Source organism: Camelus ferus, chromosome 12 (assembly GCF_009834535.1).
Source record: "Camelus ferus isolate YT-003-E chromosome 12, BCGSAC_Cfer_1.0, whole genome shotgun sequence".
Classification (NCBI taxonomy): Eukaryota; Metazoa; Chordata; class Mammalia; order Artiodactyla; family Camelidae; genus Camelus; species Camelus ferus.
The window spans coordinates 27,874,267-27,880,266 of record NC_045707.1 but is presented as its reverse complement, the minus strand read 5'-3'; positions in this window follow the sequence as shown (position 1 = coordinate 27,880,266).

The window sequence follows — 6,000 nt, the reverse complement described above, 5'->3', positions numbered from 1 at the left end:
ACTTCCACCCATCTCTCGTGGTAGATCCCATCTGTTCTACAGTCTCACATTGTTCTTATGAATGCTGTTGTTTAAAATTCTTGTTTTAGGATATGTGTGGTGCACTTAAGAGTTTATAAAAAGGTGTCATAAAATGGTAGTTAAAACCCACATGGAGTCAGACATTTCCACTTGCTTGGGATTTCAGTTGCCACAGACATAAGTGTTTTTCAGCTAGAAGGTCTCTTCTCAGGCAAAAACTGAGAATCTTCAAGTTTACAGAACTTGTCCAGAGAAAAAGAATTAACCATGGGTCCCTAGTGAGACCTTAATTCATCAGACACCAGTCTGCCCTCCAGGAGGAGGAAAGTGTGGATGAAACCTGAGCTTCTGAGACTTGAAGGTGTAAGAGAATCACCAGAGATCGCAAAATCTAAGCTATTTATTATTTTGTCATTTATTTGATCTGTCTCATGACCCAGATCAGTGCTTTTTAAACTTCAACAAAGTCATCTTCTAGGGAATCTTGTTAAAATGCAGAGTTAGATTCAGTGGATCTGGAGTCAAGATTCTTATTTCGAATTAGTTCCCAGGAGATGCGGCTGGCCCACTGGCCACCTCAGAGCAGGTTTGAAATGCAGAATGCAGAAGCCCAGGTCCCACCGCAGTCCCACTGCACTGGAAGCTGCACTTCACCAGGATCCACAGAGAAGCCTCATGCCCATGAGTGGTTACGCCTGAAGCACTGACAGTAGGTTACAGAAAAGAGTGTGGTCTTCGACTTCAGACAAACCTGAATGGGAGTCCCTCTCTCTTATGAGGCATGGGGGCGTCTGCACGCAACTCAAGCTCTCCAAACCTCGTTTTTGTCGTCTCTAAAGTGAGGATTAAAAACACTTTGTTCACCCACCTCATCACTGTTGTGAAAATCAGATGAGACAATGGACACAATTTATAAACAACACTAACACATATTGAATGCTAACGCACATTTGCCATATGCAAGCCATTATGGTGAATATTTACAAACAAAGAGATTGAGGTCCAGACACGCACAACAACTTGCTGGAATTCACATTGCAAACAGTGAGTCTGGCACTGACTGGTATTTAGTCCTGGCCAGTAGTTATCTGCTCCCACACTTTTTATGACCATACAGTTGTGCCACCCTGAGGGTCTTTCAGCCCTGTTTGAACGTCTGTATTGGTGACGTCTATTATTTTTGGCAAACGTATTCCAAAATACATCTTCATGCGTACATGAAAGAATCTACAGTCTGAGCCAATCAATAGGGAAAATGCTTCAAGCCGTGTTGCACACACTTGACCCTGCCAAAAAGTCAAAAAGCAATGAAGTAAATCAAAATTGCCCTAACCCATATCCTATGTTAGAGCAACTTTGTTTAATTAAGATCAAGCTTCCAGAAATTCAGGAACGATCAGGTCTTACAATGACCACATCGTGTATTGAAGGACAGAGCGGTGCACGAGTACCTCAATTATATAGCTTCCTGGTCTTTGAAATCACCTTGGAGTACTCCTTTCAGGATAGTTTTGGCAGCAAAGCCCCCATCTGCTTATAATTTCCCTTGCATTTTCATGGCTTTTTCGGTCCTTGCTGTTTTGCCCAGCAGGAAGTCGAATTGGGTGAATCATTTTCACCAGGCAGTCCCTGTCTCTGTAACGCTTTCATTTTCCCTCCCTGCCCTTAGCAGAGGGTCACAACCCCGGAGAGCCGTCTTTGAGAGAGCACTTTATAAAAGATGCAACAGCATCCTCTACTGACCGTGGCTCACAATGTCAGAGGGGCAGCGACTCGCTTTAGTGTTTGAGGGTGGTTTGGATCATTCCTTCTTCAGTGCACTTAGTGCTTTTTATTTCCTTATTTTAAGGCTGTTTGGGAATGAAAGTGAAATGTTGGTGTTTAAACTAATTTTTAAACCACTTTATTGAGGTATAAGACTAACATACAAAAAGCTGTACATATTTAATGTATACAACTTGACGACTTTGGAGGTCAGTACACATCCATAAAACCACCGCCGCCATCTACCCCATAAGCACTCCTATCAAATCCTAAAGTTTCCTTCTGTTCTCTTCACTTATTCTTGTTTTTTGATAAGAATGTTACCACAGGATCTGTCTTCTTGAACCCTCATACACTGTTGGTGGGAATATAAATTGGTGCAGCCACTGTAGAAAACAGTACGAAAGTTTCTCAAAAAGCTAAAAATAGAACTACCATATGACCCAACAATTCCAGTCCTGGGTATATATCTGAAGAAAATGAAAACACTAATTCAGAAAAATATATGCACCCCAATGTTCATAGTAGCATTATTTGTAATTGCCAAGATATGGAAGTAACCTAAGTGTCCAACAACAGATGAACGGATAAAGAAGAGGTGGCATATATATGTAGACAGTGGAATACTCCTCAGCCATAAAAAAAGGCCAAAATTTTGCCATTTGCCATTTGGAGTTAGGAGGGCATTATATCCATAATAAAGCTCAACAGCAACAGCAAAAATCTAATTGAAAAATGGACAAGGGACTTGAATAGACATTTCTCCAAAGAAGATATATGAATAGACAATAAGCATAGGAAAAAAATGCTCAAAATTACTAATCCCTAGAAAGATGCAAATCAAAACCACAATGAGCACGTCACACCCTTTAGTATGGCTACTATCAAAAAAGCTAAAATCAACTGTTGACAAAGACGTGGAGAAATTGGATCCCTTTTGCACTGTTTGTGGGATTGTAAAATGGTGCTACTACTGTGGAAAAGAGTATGAAACAGTATGATGGTTCTGCGAAGAAATAAAAAATAAACACAGAAATACCATATTATCAGTGATTTCACTTCTGGGTACACACTCAAAAAGAATTGAAAGCAAGATCTCAAAGAAATGCTTGTACACCCATGTGGATAGCAGCCTTATTCACAATAGCTAAAACGTGGAAGTAATCCAGATGTCTATTCATGTATTTTACCACAATAAAAAAAAATGTTAAGCAAAAACAAATTTTTAAACCCAATTTATGTGCCTGACCTAGTGCCAACATTTTATAGATGAATATTTTCAGCAACAAAGTGAGAAGGTTACTATTAATATCTCAAATTTATAGTTGCAACCATGATGTTTGGAAAGATCCAGTGATTTTCCCAAGGTCGCAGAGCTTACATAAGCAGTAGGACTGGAGGGTAGACTCCCGGACCCTGCCCTCTTATTTACTGTAGTGCTTTCCAGGCTACTTTCTGGCTTTAAAATGAGGGAATGTAGCTAAGTTGGCACTTTCTACCATTCAAAACATATTCATGAAGAATAACTCATTCACTTTCATAGTTTTTATGTTAGGAGGGGAAGCAGGGCAATTTTTCTTCTATCCATTTTACAATTTACAATAGTGAGGTTGAGATTCTGTGTTCTGTTATGAGACCCCTCCCCCCCAGGTAGAAAGCAGCAGAATGCATCCAAAACTCAGGTCTTCTTAACTGCGAAACACTGTGAGCAGAACCTACCTTAGCTGTTTGGTCAGTGGAACAGTTCCTGTGTAGTACAAGTGAAAAAGTAGAAGTGGTGCTCCGCCTCCTCCCAGAACTGTGGCTTTTTCCCTCACATTAAATACCAAATAGTTTTACTTATGTAACCGGTAGTAACCGCCAACCAACACACCAGACACAATTTATCCATATAAACTTTCAGAGCTGAAAAGTACCTTAGAAGTTCTTTATTTCAAATCCTTAATTCTATAGCTGAGGAAACAAGCCGAAAGTTTACTGCTAAACTATTTGGTAATATTAGAGCCTGATGTAGAAATCTGGGGTGTCCCCAAGGCCTAGCTCCCATTCTAAATTTCCTTTTTTTATAGCATAGAGTCTCCCCCCAAAAATCATCACTTTAAAAGCAATTTCTTTATGTGTTCTTGGAGGCCAAGGAAGATTCTATAGTGTTAAGAATGCTCTCAGATGAAACTAGTGAGAAGAACACATGTATGTTTGTGTGACAGAGATACGGATATTGATCTGATATGGATATAAGTACCGATATTCAGTTGAGCTAAAGGGAATTCAAAGACAGTTCACCTGCAGCATTGCGCGCAGTTTCTCCTCAGACTCTTCAGACAGTTGCAGAGGAAAATTCGTGTGACATTTTTTCTTTATCACACTGTGAAATAGTTAAGAGTGGCCAGCAGATGCCACTGTTGTCAGTTGTAAATAATTCTTCACGTTTCAAATAAAGGAGATGAGTCATTTCAGGAAAAAAAAAAAATGGGGTAAGGGAAGTGTCATAAAAACCATTGTGTTATCTTTAAAAAACTGAGTGACAAAAGTCATGTTAATTGGATCTTATTTTTTGACCTTTAAACAAAACATTTAATTAGACGTTTGGTAGCTGAAAGAAATGAGCTAAATTGTTAGGAAAAAATTAACAAGGAAAATAGTAAGTCTTCTACGTTTGAAAATAATCACATTTAAAAACTAGAAGTTGATATATTCACCCATGTTGACTGATAGCTGTGTTTAATAGCAAAGATACACCTTACCCTGATCAAGGAAGAGTAAAATAAAAAATCAATTCTGTTCTTTTTTGGTTACTATTGAGGCATCATAAAACAGTTTTGTATTCGTCAAACCTACACTCAATGATGAACGAGTTGTTACTACAAAATTTACTATTAGTCATGCTATTATTTTATATTCCCATCAATATTTGTAAGTGTTAAGTATTTTAAAAATAATTTGAACCATAAATTAAAGCAGATCTACATTACCTACTCCTTGAGAAAGAATGTGCATGGTAACTATTGTTTACTTCTAGGCGAGCCTCCCAAAATCCACAGTGGGCATGACTGACCTCTCCTGGAACAACTGTATCTTCCTAGACATATTCCTGGGATGCCTCTTCATGTTTTAAAAAATGTCAGTCCTTTTGAATATCTATGAATTATAGTTCATATAGATTTTTCACATATTTTTATGTGGAATTAACTTCCTGAGTATTTTAGTTTCCTCACAAGAAAATATTAAATCTACACTGGGTAGTCAACACTCTGGTAGTTGCTGTGAGGAATTCAGAATAGAATAACATAGTTTTTCTTCTTAAGCAAAGAATACAGTAGAATAAAAAGAAAGCTTTTGTGTCTGGATAACTATGTACTATGCTAAAATGTTTCCATCATTACATAAAACGATCTATAAAAAGGTGATGTTTCATAAGATTGTTGTAAAGATTAAATTAGATAAGGATGAGAGTGTCTCTCAATATCTGGCACAAAGTAAGAGCTAAGTTAAATGCAAATTTTCACTCAAACAACAGTCTTGGAGAGCAGGTAAAATAAGTGGTCAAAACCCCAATCAAATACAAAGCAGAAAATAAAAAGTGAGTCAAAAAGGAAAAGGATACATGAAAAATTAAAAATAAAATCTTCCAGGCAGAATAGTCCAGAAAATATTTATATAGGAGGTCATACTGAGCTAATACTTGGGATAAATGTAAACATTTAAAGTGTAGAACAATGTGAAATGACCTTATTTAAGATAGAGAAAGAGTGGGAAACAAGAGAAGAATCAGTTAAGCGTGGCACTCCTATCATGTCATTCCAATCACCAATGAATCCAAAATAAATTACGTTTCAAAGTCTGCTTAGAAATTGTGGTGAAATTGGTGGACTTTATAAGAGTATCATGGTTACGTAAGAGAATATCTTTTTTTTAAAGAAATACATATTAATGTATTATGGAGTAAAAGGTCATGAGGTAATCAATCCACTCTCAAATTATTAAGAATTAATAAAATGTGTGCATGTATGACTGTGTGAATATCTCTATGTAACGTAAAAAGAAAGAGAAAGGGAGAATGATGTAGCAAATACGGTAAAATGTTAAAAAACAAAAAGTGAAACCAGCTGAAGTGTATTTGATAACTATTTGTACTATTCTTGCAGGGTTTTGTAAGTTTTAATTGTGTAAACATTTATAGATGAAGTTTAAAAATATGAAGCTATAGTCAGACAA